We start from the raw sequence: 16092 nt of genomic DNA on the forward strand, positions 1-16092 counted from the left end.
ATTCTGCCTCCTCCCCTTTCTTCCCGAGAAGTTCATTTTATTTCCCCAACATGAAGTTGTTCTAATTTTAGGCTCCTGGTTTGGATTTTTTTATTTTTATTTTTTATTGAGGGAGGTTGAGATGTCAGAGGACAGTATGACATGCTGTGTCAAGACAAGGCTGGCTGGGCGGAGCCTCAGGCTCCAATGGTCCCTCTTGTCCTCTTGGGAAAGTGCCTGAGAGCCAACCACCCTGGTCCCCTCACTTTGGGGGCCCTGATCCCTCACTCCACCATTTTCCATTTTCTCCCCTGCGTCCTCCCCAGAGGTAGAAAACATGGCTGGCTGTGCTGATAAGGCCCCTCCTTTCTGAAGCATGGATCATCTGGTCTCAGAAACTCAGAGCTGGTGGGGGCGATAGGGGACGTGGGCTCTCTGGTCATAAACAAGCCTCACTGCAGGGTTGCATCACCATAAAGTCTGGGTTTTGAGAGGTTTCCTTTCTCTGTCAGCTGCTAAGGAAGCATCTGTCCCTGTGCCCCAATTGAAGAGCCTTTTGTAGATATCAGGTATGGTATCATTTCTTAAATGCGATTGCTTTGTACCCATCCATGCATCTGAATGTTGGGAGAAACGTTTTAGTTCATCACAGAAAAAACTGCCTATCTCCATGGCAGCTGGCAGGGAGTGGTGTGTGTGGATGCCGCTAATGTTCTTAGGGTTGGGATTTTTAGCATGTTCCTTTTGAAAAGTTCTTTTTTTATCGACTTGGAGGGGAGGGGGAGAGGGACATTGATTTGTTTTCCACTTATGTATGCATTTATTAGTTGATTCTTTTTTTTCCTTTTCATTAGTTGATTCTTATATGTGCCCTCACCAGAGATCAAGCCTGCAACCTTGGCATATCAGGACAACTCTCTGATGAACTGAGCTACCCGGTCAGGGCTTTTAGTGTGTTCTTGATTTGCTCTTGTGTTTCTCTACCCTGAGAATCGGGGTAATTTCCCACCCTAAATCCCCTCCTCCCAGGGGCTGTCCAGCACTTGCATTTCTTCCAAAGCTTGGTCACATTTCTCCTTGGGGAACCCAGAAATAAAGGCAGGCCCAAGGACAGGGCCTTGTGTCCTGCTGGTTTGGGGCTCAGGTTTTTCTCCTTCCTGGGCAGCAGGGGATGTCCAGTGCAGATGCCCGTTCTACTGGCTGCACGAGGAAGGCAGCAAGGAGTTGGACGACAGCCCCTGGTGCCTGAGCTGCCACAACAGCGGGGTATATGAGGCATTTGCAGGCCTGAGCTCCTGACACACCCAGTCCAGAAGTCCAGTCATTCCAGAGACAGGAGTGGGAATCTAGGGACATCCTGTTCTGGCCTTGCCACCGTGGTGTCAATGTGTTAAGATATGCAAACTACTTCTTTGCTCTCATGACTCTGAATGTCTGGCCGTGGCTACTTATTTGACTAGTGACTATATCTGGTAAAGATTTGTAGGATTTCGGGGTTTAGCCTGTGCCTGGGGCCAGGAAGATGAAGTGTAGGGAAAGATGAAGAAATGCTGGGAAAGAAGTTAGTTGGATTTCTGGTCACCGAAGAGAGTTGCTCCCTAGAGAGAGTGGGCCCTGGGTCTCTGGGAGCCCACTGCTGGACCGCTGTTGATCCCAGAGAAGCAGGTGGGGGACTGAGGTGTGCCACGCAGAGTTCATGGTTGCTGTGAAGTCAGGTTGCTGACACTCTAGTATTAGGACAGCTGGGTTTTTGCACAACTTGATGCAAAGGTGATAAAAGTCAGGAGCTTCCTGCTTGGAGGAGGGAGGAATCTGATAGCCAGATGAAAGGGAAAACAGAATAGAGGAATAAGCAGGGGGTCAGGAAGGCCCTTTCCAGACCCTCAGGGAGAGGATTCAGTCGTTCTCTTTTCTCAGAATGTCCTGTGGGGCTCCTGCAACCAGATGAGGCCTAGGGGACTATGGGGTCCAGGCTGGGAGAGCTCCTCAGCCAACCTCCTGGAGTTGCAGCATGTTCCTCTTGTGAAGGAAGGAAGAGGCTCTGGATGCAGTTTCAGGCTTCCTCTCGATTCCAGGCTGGCTGCAACCAGGGGACCCAAAAGTTCCTGCTTAATCCAAAAGTTCCTGCTTGGTCCAGGTTTTCACCTCTAGCTTGAGTGGGTCTGTTTACCTTGTATCTGACATTTTGGACTCTCTTAAAAATGACTCCCCCGCCACACACACATACATACAAATACATGGTACTCACCCCACACACATGCATAGATGCATGTACTCACCCCCACACACAAGCATAGATGCATGGTACGCATCCCCCTACACGCATAGATGCATGGCACTTACCCCACACACATGCATAGATGCATGTACTCACCCACACACACAAACATAGATGCATGGCACTCACCCCCCACACATGCATAGATGCATGTACTCACCCACACACACAAGCATAGATGCATGGTACTCACCCCCCACACATGCATAGATGCATGTACTCACCCACACACACAAGCATAGATGCATGGCACTCACCCCACAACACATATACAGATGCATGGTACTCACCCACATACACATGCATAGATGTATGGTACTCACCCCCCACACATGCATAGATGCATGTACTCACCCACACACACAAGCATAGATGCATGGTACTCACCCCCCACACATGCATAGATGCATGTACTCACCCACACACACAAGCATAGATGCATGGTACTCACCCACACACACAAGCATAGATGCATGGCACTCACCCCACAACACACATACAGATGCATGGTACTCACCCACATACACATGCATAGATGCATGGTACTCATTCCCACACACAATATATGATGCGTGTAAAATAGCCACTAAGTACAAAGGGAATCCAATGAAAAGTAAGTCCTTCTTCCCCTGTCCTCCAGCCCTCAGTCCTCTTTCTCAGTGGCATCTGGTGTCCCCAGTCTCCTGTGGATCCTTCTAGGTGGAGTCTAGGCAGAGCTGTGTGCCTGTGCCCCCCTTGCTCCTCTTCAGGCCTCCTGTTGTGCAACCAGGATGTGAAACAGCAGGGCCCACAGGGCGGCTGAGACTCACTAGTTACTTGAATTAGCCAAAGCTCAGCTATCACCCCGCTTTGTCACCTCTCCCCGTTAGAGACATCTTTGTGTTAGATTTGTGGGGATAGAGTCTTGCGCTGAGATAAATTGCAGAGGAATGTTCTGGATGCATGTGACAGAAGCAGGAGCAAATAAACATGCTGAGAGAGACCTAGGTTCAATTCCTAGCAATGTTGCCTTGGGCAAGTCAATGAACCTTAGTATTTTAGTCTTAAACAGGAGGTATTTACACCTCACTCGAAGTGTAGAGATGAAATTAAAATATTTGTGAAGTTTGTTTTTTTCCTACTTCTAAGGCACTCCAAAATGTCAGTCCCCCCTCCCCCACTTCTAAAGAGTGACCCTCTTTCAGAATGAATGGCATTGGCATGGAATCCTCTGGATGACTTGCTGGAAGTCCTCCCAGTGGGACCCTGAGCTTTTATTCCCTTGCAGAAAGGCAGCCAGTTCTCTATTTTCTACCAAGTTGAACTCTGCCCCCTCCCCCGCCACCTCCTCCTGCTTATGGGAAGCCCAGCCTCCATCCTCCCCAGCCTCTCAATACCACCTCCTTCTCTGTCCCTCTGCCCTCCCCACCCCCCAAACCCTACTGGCAAGCAGGATGCCACTGGCCACCTGGAGAGGACTCTGGGCTGTTTATGGCTGTCTCTGGGGTGTTTATGTTGTACTCTTCAGAAGCTCCTAGCAGGTGTCTATTTATTGCTGAAACTTCATTTTTATCTTCAGCATGAAAGAAGAGAGGGGCTATTTTTAGAAACCTTTAATTGGCATCGCCACACAATGCAGCCTAGATTGCCTCCCCACCTTTCATTCTTCATCACTCTCTACCCATTTTGAAATCTTTCAGATCCAGGCAGAGAGACCTTATATGTCCTGATTTTAGGACAGCACTTAAATTTGGCAGGCAGTTGTAATCGCTTAGAAAGGTAGGTCAGAGAAGCAAAGGCAACCGGCTGACTGTCTTTTCTGGGCTGGGACAGATGGTGTGAATGAGAGTAGCATTTCTGTGTCCATAGAAACCAACACCTTCCTCATTTCTGCTCCTTCCTTCCACCGTGGGAGAGGCCACCCCATGCATGCTGCATGCTGCCTGCTGATTGGCTGGGAGACCTTAGTGGTTCCTTTCCCTTTGGACTCAGGGAGGCTCCAGGTAAGGAGGGAGTGGGACTAAGGTACTTTCAGATGATACCTACTGGGAGGGAGGAAGAGGTGGAGACAATGAGTCACAGAATCTTGGGATGTCAGATTGGAAGGGCCCTCACTCTTGCACCTTGTTTTTTACCTATGGGGAAACTGAGGTTCAGGGGGTTCTTGATACTGACCAGAGGCCTGGAAGGTGCAGTTACTTGCTCAAGGTCACCCAGCCAGGTCCCAGTCAAGTCTGTTCTCCATCCACCATCTCTGTCAGGCTGTGACCCTGTGATCGGCCTCCAGCTGCTCTGCTTGCGGTGGGCCTGCCTTTTGAAGGACAGAGCCTCACCCCTCAGCCCTTTTCCAACCGTTCTCCCATCTCTGAATTTAGGATGCATGCACTTATTGCGCTGGTTTGAACAACCACTTGGGTGCAAGATCATTCTTTATCAAAAATACCTTCCCCAGAGCTTTGGGGCCTAAAATTCCTACCTTTGTTTTCAGCCCTTGTCTCCAGAGGGCCTTTGTAAATGTATATACTTTCACTGGGAAGGACAACAGAGATTAGTTTATCTTTGAATAACTGTCAGCTGAGAGTTGAACCTTGAGAGAATGGGGGATGAGTCAGCTGGGAATAGATGGAGGGCATCGGGAAGGATTGTAAGTAGGGTGTTCTCAGGACAGTCATGGAGCGCCATAGTCTAGGCCTTAGCTCACGATGCGTGGTTTCCATGCTTGGGGCACTGTGATGAATGACAGGACAAGAGTTCACCTGACTTGTGGAGGGAGGTGCTTTAGACAAGTTCACTGATGCCTGCACATCAAGACAGTATGCAGTAGGAGAGTTGCACAGTGTGGGGAAGCAGGGGAGCCTTCCTGGAGGAGGTGGCACTTGGTCATTGAGATGGGCCTTAGAAGATAGGAAGGATTTCCATAGGCAGAGATGGGCAGAGATATACAATGAGATGTGGGAAAGTGAGTGTACATTTGGAGTGCCACATGGTGGAAACATGGGGCTGCCTAGGGAATTTGTGGAAGCCAAGGCTGGAATCAGGTCAGCCCTGAGTGCTGGGCGGGGACATTGGAGAGGGATGGTCAGAGCTCTCCTTTAGGCAGATCAGCTTGTGGGGGATTCAGGGTGAGGGATGTGTCGGGAGGTCTGCGCTGCCCTCCATGCTTTGGATGTGTACACTGACCAGACAGCAGCTGTTTATCAGGACCAGGCAGTGTGTGGGGTGGGGAATAGGAGGTGTGGGGGAGGCGGCTAAGGCTGGGCCCAAATAAGGCCTCGTCTGTGTCCTGGTCTTGCCCTGCAGCCTTCTGGGTGAAGGGAGACAGTGTAGGCAGTCCTGTCTTTCAGTGTAGAAGGAAAACAGACCAGTTTTGAACTCCTCAGTTAGGGTCTTACAATATGGGACATCTGTCACTCTCTGTGCCACCAAGTGTGCCTGCTCTGAGTTCTGGCATCTCCGTCCTCTGTAGAAAATGGTTACTGCCCCACTTTTCATTCTCTTGCTACAGGCTAAGCCCTTCGTGCTGATCATTCCCTTCCTCAAGGTCAGTTTGAGGGAGTGAAGAGGGAGGGAGTCAGGTGCTGAGCCCCTGTGGGGGTGGGTACCCATGGATCAAGAGCAGGAGTTTCCCGCCTGCATGTGGATGAGACACGACCAAAGCTGGGATAGGACAGGAACCCAGGTGACCCCATCCTCCTCTGGTGGAGTCGGTTCTGCAGGCATCAGATGCCCCAAGCACTGTGGGCCGTGATCTGAAATGACTGATTCTCCCTTCTGTGGTCTCATAAGTCCCTGAATATCTCCTGCAGGTAGGCTCTGCCCTGGGTTTCTGGTGCACGCTTTGAGTTTACTTCCCCAGTAGGAGGAGGCTTGAGCATGCTGGTGAACTTGTTGTCACCAGGCAGCTGGAGCACACTGTGGGGGTTGGCTGTCACCCAGCCTTTTTCCCAGCCCTGTGGACATCCTGGCCACAGAGAGGGGACAAAAGCTGAGCTCAGCTTCTTCTTGCACCAATGTTAACCTAGTAGATGGGAGGCATAGCAACCTGGTGCGCTTGCGGCTTTGACATTTGAGCAGGGCTGCTGGCACCTGTTCTCTGCTGTAGGTGTCTCCGAAACACCCTTGCTTTCTGTGATGGAATACACTGTTCCTGCAAGCAGCAAATGTCATGAGCTCAGTGCCTGTGGGAGCTATTGATGGGGTGGGGGTGGGGTACTGAAATAGCTTTCGTCTTTCTTCCTTCTCCTAGCATCAGTTCTGCCAAAATGAGACCAAGCTGGCTCATTGATTGATCAGCTCTGAGCACTCTGCCAGTCGAGACGTCTGGAGTTTCTTCCATTTGAAGCATGTCACAGACCGATTATGGTTCTCAGTCACTACAGAAGCTTGGGCCAGCCCCTTACTTTTTCTAAGCCTCAAGTTTCTCTTCTGTGCGATGGGAGTGGTGATACTTACCTCGCAGGGTGGCTGTGAGGATTACATGGGGCGATGTGCACAGCACACCGGACGTGGTACTTGGCACATAGGCAGCCTCTTCCTCTGGCCCTTTCCCGAACTGACACACAGGAGGCTTAGACAGATGTGGGCTGGGTTCCTCTTTGCCTCAGGCTCCCATTCAGCACTGTCCCCTAAGTGGCTTTTACCCTTAACTAGTGACTTTTAAGAGAATAGCTCAAAGCACTTCTGTGTGCAACCAGGAAAAGTGATGCCTTCCTCTTCGTGGAGAGGTCTTCTCCATCAGACCGGGGAGCTGCAGGGCTGTTCCAGCCTGGGCTTGCGCACTGCAGGTGATCCAGCCCATCTTAGGGCCGCTCCTCCTGTCACCTCCTCCTGGTGGCTCCTCGTGGCTGCTGGCATTTGGCTCCAGTTTTCCTCTCCGAACCCACACAGACTGAGTCTAATCCTTCCTCTACATGACAACTCTTCAGATACAGAGCTATGATACCATCAATTAGAAGATGTACCATTATTTTATTTGAAAAAGTGCTTCCAATTCAACTGTGGAATCATGCCCTATCACTTAAATTTTTATTTCGTATTTACTGAAGGAATTCTTTTAGAATTTAGACCAACGTTTTCATTCCATATCACTCTTGCTCATACATAAAAAGAAAAATAAATCTGTTATGGTATTTCTAAAACTCTTTCGCTTTCAGAATCTAAGTCTTCCAAATCACTTTTTGACTCAGTCACCAGTGTGTTTTTTATTTTTTTACACATTATCATATTCTGGTAAAGTAGTCATATCTTTCTTAATTTCTAATGTCTCTGGGTCTTTTTTTCTGATACTCATTCTGTAAGTTTTGATGATGTTGCTTTCTTGACTTTTATCAGAAGGGATCAGTGGAGGGTTTTCCGTTAACAACCAGGATTCACATTCCTCCCTCAAATGGTCCTTAAATGTTTCGAGCCCTGCAGTGTTGAAGGTGGCAGTTGTCTGGATACATCAGCAGTCAGATTTCCATCTGACCGTGGCAACGAGGCGATGGCAACTGTGCCGCAGCTGCCTCCGGCCCCGAGGATTGTGAGATGCTAGAGGGTTAGGAGATACATTCTGCTTCCAGACACATTATCATTGAAAAGAGTTGCATCTTCTAATTAGTGAAATATGATACATTTTTCTTTTTTTTTAAATTGATTTATTTTTGTTACAGATGTTTCTCCTTTCCCCCCATTGACACCCTCCTCCAGATCCCGCCCCCTCGCCATCACAGTATTGTTGTCTCTGTCCATTGGTCTGGCACATGAAATATGATATTTAAAGACAGGCCTTTCGTTCTCTCCTGAGTCTTCTTCCAGGTTAACAATCCATGGTGTAGGCTCAGGTCTTTTTACCTTCCCTTGGTTCTCTTCTGAACAAACTCCAGTTTGTCCATATTCTAATACAGCGAGGGCCTTGCCCAGACCACGTGTGGTATTTGTGGTGCGACCCCAGCCAAGGAAGGGCGCTATCACCTCCCTCGTTCAGGTCATTCTACTCCCCCTGATGCAGCCAAGATTGCGTCAGCTTTCCTGGCAGCTACATCACACCACGTTTGCTGACATTGTTGCTGACCAGATCTTTTTAGCATGTGGTGTTGGTAAGCTGCTTCTCCCCTGGCCTAGAATGTGTGCGGCCTTAGAATGGAAAGGCAGAGCCTCTATTTTATTCCCATCTGAGTCACAACAACCATTCGTGTTAAATTGCAACGTGTGCAATTCAGTGCAGCCGTGTTCTGTTGAGCTCTTTCGGGATCCTGTTTAAGTGTGCCCTCCACAGCATCACCCACGTCACCGATGACATGCTTGTCAGGAGAGGGGCTGCTCGGCCTCCCCTCAGGCGACATGATCTTCAGTGGCCTACTTTGGGGAAGGCAGTCCCCTTGTTTAAGTCTCTGCCCTTTTGCTTGTCTGACCTGTGGCCAGATACCTTCTTGAGTCTCGATATGCCAAGTCTATTTCAATTCTCCATCGACCATCACATGTCCTATCACAGAAAGAAGTGAGCTCTCCCTGGACATCCGTGTTCTCAGTTCCCGGAGGCACAGGAGGCAGTTCAGTCTCGTCTGCAAAAGTCTCCCGTGCAAAAGTCCTCTTGTGCCAGGGGACCTGAAGCCACTGAAATCATCTAAATGTCCTTTATAAAAAATCAGGCTCCTCCCCCATATCAGCTTCTAGTTTCATCTCAGTGTTGGATCTTTTACTCATCAAAGAATAGCTCTTTTATAACCAATGTCACCCCAATAAATTTAATAAGAAACTAAAAAAAAAAAAGTTGTTTTTGACAGAGGCCATGATGAGCCCCGAGTGGGAACCAAGGCCCAATTTCCCAGGACCCTTTATGCCTCTAGAGCACTTGGCTCAAGACAGCCCCCCCCCCCAACCTTCCGCCCCCCGAGGCAGGCTGCGCAGCTTCGGCGTCCTGGGCTTGCCTCCTCTGGCTGCACTCCAGCACGGGCCCTGCATCCTTCTCCTGGAGATGAGACTGGGATTTCTAGCAAGGCTTCCCTGTGCAGCCACATGGCTCTTGTTCTCTACCACTTAGGGCTGTTACCGCGAGCCAAACTGGGGTGAGGGCTTTGTAAATATTAACTCATTTAATCTCAGGCCAATCCCATGAGGTAGATCTTGTCATTATTCCTACTTACTGACGCGGGAATTAGGGCTCAGAGGCTTTAACTGACTTGCTCAAAATGTCATAGCTGGGAAGGGGAAAAGTGAATTAGAATCTAGTCAGTTTGCCCCTGAGTCCAACCACATTAGAGTGAGTTGCCCCCTTCCTAAACTTCCCTCCTCCCCCCTCTCCTTCTCCCTCCTCCTCCTCACTGCTCCTCCCCCCTCCCAATTGCATAACCAGAATTGCATTTCAGAGTCTGAATCATTTACTTCCTCGGTCTCAGGTCCCAGAGCCCTTCTATTCCCCCAGCCATTTCAGTCCGTTCTCGTAGAGCCTCAGGCACCAGCTTTCCTGGTCTCAGAAATTTCAGAGGAAATGATTGCTTTTCCTCTGCAGCTCCCTTGTGTTCCTCACTACCCTTCGGCCAGAGCTGTGGGAATTAGGTTAGCTGTTCCGTTTCTACGGAGCTTCCTGTGTCTTCTGGAAGGTGAAATGCTCAGCGAGGCCAGTCAGAGCTTTCAGCCAGTGGGCTTCCTCGGCGGTCAGGGTGGTCGGTCCCCCTGCCCCCGCCCCCGAGCGCCTCTCTGGTTGGCCTGCGATGTGGCTCAGCCGCAGACCATGGCGACTTCACCTTTATGCCCCAGTTCTCTCTCCACACGCGTTCTCCAGAATCATTCCCCTCTCTCTTCATGGGCTTGTCACACAGACAGGTCTCTTATGTAGACACTCCATCTCCCTCTCTAGTCCAAGGCCAAGTCCATTTCCCCCAGGGGTGGGGAACATCCAGCCCTTGCGCTGGATAAGGCCGGTGAAGTCAATACCAGCTAACATCACACGCCTCCCCAAAGTAGCCTGACCAAATATAACAGGCTAATTTTTAAGTTGATACTTTAGTATGTCCCGCAGATTATGTTATAAATATCCAAATGGTCCTTGGCAGAAAAAAGGTTCCCTACCCCTGCAAGTGGGTCACAGAGAAATGTGTGTATGTAAAGAAAAGAACACATGTTTGTATTTGTGTGCACATATGTAAACATTGTCAGGAACAGGACACAGCAGCTAATATCAGTGTTTCAGGGTGGGAACGAACCGGGGAGCCGGGGCCAAGTAGGCGGACACATTTCCTATGTACTTCTGTGCTTTTTTATTTATGTTTTAATTCTTACCCCAGGAAATGCTCATGGCTTTTTAGAGAGAGAGAGAAGCATCAATTGTCTGCCTCCTGTATGCGCCCTGACCAGGGATCAAACCTGCAACTTAGGTATGTGCCCTGGCCAGGAATCGAACCCGCAACCTTTTGGTGCATGGGACAACAGTCCAACTAACTGAGCCACCCGGCCAGGGCTGTTCTTCTTGACTTTTGAACTCAGTGAATGTGTTTTCTATTCAAATTCTTAAAAAGCATAGATAATCTAGGAGTCCTGATTGGCAGTCGGTGGAAAGGGTATGACTCACCTCATTGGGTCATTGTTCTGCCGCCTGCTGCTACATGGACCTCAGATCTCAGGTCTGAACAGGGCTAGTGGCAGCCTGTGCACCTTGCAGTGGGGATGCTTGGAGACCCTCTCCAGAGCCCGTACTCAGAGGGTCTGCAGTGAACTGAACTGGGCCTCCTCCCCACTCCCTGACTCAGCTCTCCGAGGCGCAGAGGTAACTCTGGATTTTGCTGCCTTTTGTGGTAATCTCCGTTTACTCGGAGCTGGTGCACCTACAATTTACACGCTGGTTATTTCCCCCTCTCTGCTGAACTCCAGTATTTAAGGAAATTGAAATGCTCTGAATGCCTGGGTTTACCCGGAACAACTGTGTACTATTCTTTTCCAGAGCTGTGGAACTTGACAGATCATTTCTTTGGAGGGGGCCATTAGAATGCGTCTAACACCCTTTGAAAACACAGGCCTATGACTGGCTTTGTAGATAACCGAGGTCAGAGCAGGCCCTGAAGGGAAAATTCAGGGCATTGGGAGAAGCCGGTCCAGGTATGTGTAATTGAGGAAGTGACCTGATTAGGAAGGTGACCTGTTTACCTTGGGCAGTTAATTGAGAAGCATACCCTGAGCACCTACTGTGTGGCCTAGGCCCTATGCTATGGGGATGACAATATGGCTAAGGCCCAGTCTTTCCTACCAAAGTGTTCACAAGATACCTGGCAGAACAAGACACACATGTTTATTTTATTTAAAAATATATTTTTTTTCTTCATTGATTTTAGAGAGAAAGGAAGGGAGAGGGAGAGATACATTAATGAGACAGAACATTAATTGGTCGCCTCCTGCATGCCCCCCACAGGGGATTTAGCCCACAACCTGGGCATGTGCCCTGACCGGGACTCAAACGTGTGAGCTCTTGGTGCAAGGGTCGATACTCAACCACTGAGCCACACCGGCTGGGCAAGACACACATGTTTAAAATAATTAAGTAACAGGAGATTTTGTTAACAATTCAGCTCAGTCATAGAAGGCAAGTCACAAGGTAGTTCATGACTAATTTCCATATGACTGGCGGAGACTGCATTGGGTGTGGGGGTGTTTTCTAGGAGCTGGAGAGGGCCTGGCGAGCTTCCTGGAGGAGGAGGGGGAGGAGGGTACATTTGATCTGGATCTTGAAGGGAAGATGAAGGGCTGATGGATGAGGAGGACGAAGAAGAGAGCATCTCTAGTGGGCGTCAAGGTCAGGAGAAATGGGAAATGGCCTGGTGGGAGGGTGGTTAGAGGGAGCTGAAGCTGGGCAGATGAGTTTAGGGCTGAGGCAGACAGCCTTCAGCAGAGAGCCAGGGATGGTGTGTGTGTAAGTTCAGAACAGTGGTGGGAGGATAAGGGCCCAGGGTGTCACAGGGAACTCTTGTAACTCAGCAAGGTTGGGAAGAAATAGCTTGACCTCTAGACATTTTAATCTGGGCATCTCCAGCCTGTCCTCCGGAAAGGTCCTCAGGTCCAGAGAGGGGCCCAAAGACACGCTAGTCCTTCTCTCATCGCTGTTTTGTTTGGACGTTTGCTGCATAGGCACTTTAAACACCTACTCATTCATTCATTCAGCAGGTATTTACGATTCTTACTGTGTGCCAGAACCTGTTCTCGGTGCTGTGTAACCACAGGGACGTGGAAAACCAGGGTACAGTCCCTGTCACACAGAGGGGGAGACAGTAAACAAGTCAGTCAAATGTACGAGGCCAGGGATGAGAGGTAGGTGAAGGGCCCTACAGCAAAGACGAAGATAGACTGTGCTGGGCAGGGGAGAGGGAAGCAGGTGGGGGAGGGTTGTAATGTCAAATAGGGTGGCCAGGAAAGGGCTCACTGACTGGGACTTGTCAGCCAGCAAGTCTGGGGCCACAGGAAAGGAGGCCAGGCCAGGTAGTGCAGGGATCTTGAGTCCCCAGGTGATCTTCTTTGATCCATTGGGTCTTCAGCTCTCGGCAACAGGGAGCCTTTGAGTGTTCTTGAGCAGAGGAGCACCATGTATGGGAAGATGTCCCCAGTAGCTTTGTAGAGGATACAATGTAGGGGGTGAGGCTCAGGTCCCAAGAGGAGATGACCAGGGCTTTAAAAAGTCCACGAGTTTGACACTTCTTGCCTAGGCATGGTGGGGCAGAGCTGGGAGCAAAGGCAGCAGGTACAGGCGAGAGCAGACTCGGCGGAAAGGGAATGATGACAGGGCTTAGGCTGGAAGGGGCTTGACAAGCAACACACTGGAGTTCTTTGAATTTGGGGCTTGGGGTCAGTTAAACATTGTGACTGTGACTTTTTCATTATTTTAGTATGGTATAGTGCTTAAGAATGTGGGCTCTGGGTTTGAATCCTGCCTGAGTGACCTTGGGCAAGTTCTTAACCTCTCTCTGTGCCTCGCTCTATATCTGTAAAATGGGTGACAAAATAATATTTACCTTACGGGCATGTTTTTGAGAGGATGAGATAGGTTACTGAATGTAGAATACTTAGTAGCTGGCGTATAGCTTGTTTGAGTGTCTCTCTCTCTCCATACGTAAGTGTGTGTGTGTGAATAAAATTAGCACGTTGATATCCTTTCTGTTGTCCTGAAGCTAAGTCAAACGGAGAAAATGATACTGCTAAGGACTAGATGAGGCAATGCATAATGGATTTAGCTTAGTGGCAGATGAATACTAGTTAAAAGTACTGCTATTAGCACCAAATATTCTCATGAAGAAAATGATTTTCCAATGGAAATCCTTGTAAAGTCATCAGATTCAACCATTATTTATTGATCCCATGGTGTGCTGGGTGCTGCACGAGACATGCTACTTTCCTTTTATCTTCACAACAGCTGCCCGAGATAAGTACTGATAAGTACATCTCACAGAGAGGAAGCTGAGGCTCAGAGAGGCTAAGATTTGCCCGAGGTCACAGAGCGGGGATTTGAGAGTGTTTTTCTTCACATTGAACAATCTACCTTTTATAGTAAGAACAATTATTCCATGAATGATCTGTTATGTAAATGTACACCCACATATAGGTTCTTACATCAGTCTCCTTTGGCATTTAGTGCCCACATGGAGCCTTGGGAGTGTAGAGGCATGGCTAACTTTCAGGATAGACCAGGGGCAGTGTCAGAGAGTGGCAGGGCCAGGAGTCACCAGCGCACGGGCCAAGAGGCTCTGGGTGGGTCAGTGCCTTCCCTGTGACTCATCCCTGAAGGCCTTATCAGAGCCTTTCAGCCACACAGTCTGTCTGAGACCTGTCTTGGTTGGCCCAGCCCCTAAAGTGCTGGAGGAGCAGAGCCTGATGAGTTCAAATACCAGCAACACCACCTCCCAGATGTGTAAGGCCAACACAGGAGTGAAATCCTTTGTGCCTCAGTTTCGTCATCTGTGATCCATTCAGAGCTTCATGAGGATTAAATGAGATGGACCATGTAAATATGTAGAACTTCCTGGCCCATGGCAGGCACTCAGTTACTATTATACTAAGAATCAGTATAAAAGCCTCTCCTGACCTGTGAGACCAGAATAAAATGCACCCACCCCCCCTTGCACAATTCCTCCAGTAACACATTTTGTTTGGCCTTACTATGAAAATGTGGTGGAGCTCTCCCCTCTCCAGACTGAGAGCCTGAGAGGAGGGCATATGTAGGTCTCACTCGGTGCTTTTTAAGTCCTTGGAGACTTACTTGTGCCTTGTCCTAGAAGGTGCTGAGAGAAGTTTAGTAATGGTCTGGATTCTAGTTCTCCTTTTCCCTTCGAGCCACATGTTCCGACCTGCGTCCCCCACTTCGCGGGATTATGGAAAATGTCTGATATTACTAAGGGTGCTTTACAGTTTGCAAAGCACATCATGTTCAGATCTCACTCAGTCTTCACAACTGTCCTGTGTGGTCGTGGGTCACTATCCCCATTTGATAGGTAAGGAGACCGAGGTTCTGCTCACAGACAGCTCCACTCACATTTCCTTCTCTGTGGGTCTGAGGCCGAGACGGGCTCAGCGCTCTGGGCTTGGTGAGCAGAGACGGTGCAGCTTTAGCTTCTAGGGCCGTGCCCTGGGGAACCCGCAGTTGGAGGTGGAGGAGGCTGGCATCCACACCTTCGCCCAGAAGGAGGGGCAGGTGCTGGATGTAGGGCCCAGAACCATGTCCAGGGTGCAGAGGGCAGCTGGGGGACCGAAGAAGAGATTGCGGGGTGGGGGTGGGAGGCACTTCTCTCTGGGAGGCAAACAGGCAAATGGTCCTTCCAGGTAAGGTGGGATTAATCCACAGGCTCCAGGACTTCATCAAACTTTAGTTCCTTAAGCCAAAGAATCGTCTGTGTAGTTCAGCTCAACAAGAGGTCACGGAGGAAGTACCAGCAGGTGTGAGGAAGGTGAGATGTCTCAGGGGAGATAGGGACCTAGCCACAGGGGTCATGCCCTAAGGCCTCAGTTCCACATTTCCCCCTCCTGGGAACCTTGCATGCCAGGGAGATGGTGGTGATACTGTGTGCAGAGGGCAGACGGACATTCCTGCCGTCCTGGAGCTGGGGCTGGGGCTGGCAGCACAGCGTGCAGGCTGGGAGCCGGCAGAACCCCTCCGTGAGTTGGGTGCTGAGCCTGCTGTGGGGAGAAAAGAGCGTTGGGCCTTTGAGTCATGGTTCTCAATCCCCCGTGGTTATTGTATGACAGTAGGTGTGGGCGAGGAGGATCCGGGGGAACGGTCCCTGTGATAATGGCTCAGGGCGCCATGCCCCTCTCCTGCGCCAGGCTGGCCGTCTGCTGGCATTCCTGCTCGCCTGCCCGGACCACCCCGCCTCCAGTTCCTCTTTGTTTTCTTTCCCAGTACACAGTGCTGTCCTTCTTGTCTTTCGCCTTTATCCATCCTCGCCCTGCAAGACGGAGACTCAGCCCTTCCGCTTCAGAAAGGCTTCCTAACGTTCTCCGCCAGAGCTCCCCCTCTTTTCCCCACATGCCTCCTGGATGGGGAGCCAGCCGCCCCCAGTCCAGCATTTACACGTTATGTAATGTGTTTTGAGTGCCTGCCAGACAGCGGGCAGTCGAGCAGTCTAGGACTTGGTGTCGACTGTCCTGGGTGCACTTTTCCGCTCTGATTCTTATGCGCTGTATGACTTTGGGAACGTGCTTTGATTTCTCTGAGTCTCAGTGTCCTCATTTGCACGTTCAGACCACTACCCTTCCCTACCTCTCAGGGAAGCTGTAAGGATCTGGTGAAACAATCCACATGATGCACTTAGCACGCAGTTCCTGGCCCATAGAGACACTATGTCAGCTGCAACTGTCTTTTGCATTGTCAGCCCATACCCTGGCTTTATAAGGTGGTACTATCC

At 49.9% G+C, this 16092-nt stretch overlaps 1 protein-coding gene across 5 annotated transcripts in view; it reads left to right on the forward strand.

Moving 5' to 3' along the window:
* Positions 1 to 414: 414 nt before the first annotated feature.
* The window catches only part of MICAL2 (microtubule associated monooxygenase, calponin and LIM domain containing 2), a 199070-nt gene continuing 183392 nt past the window's right edge, over positions 415 to 16092 (forward strand). For 4 of the 5 annotated variants that reach the window (XM_036258873.1, XM_036258874.1, XM_036258875.1 and 1 more), the window contains exon 1: positions 422 to 548. The gene's annotated coding sequence lies outside the window, so the exon portion shown is untranslated. Of the gene's footprint in view, positions 549 to 16092 lie in introns of all 5 variants that reach the window. The other variant, XM_036258877.1, reaches the window with a different exon arrangement.

The sequence above is a fragment of the Molossus molossus genome, unplaced genomic scaffold (assembly GCF_014108415.1).
Source record: "Molossus molossus isolate mMolMol1 unplaced genomic scaffold, mMolMol1.p scaffold_m16_p_13, whole genome shotgun sequence".
In the NCBI taxonomy this organism is placed as follows: domain Eukaryota; kingdom Metazoa; phylum Chordata; class Mammalia; order Chiroptera; family Molossidae; genus Molossus; species Molossus molossus.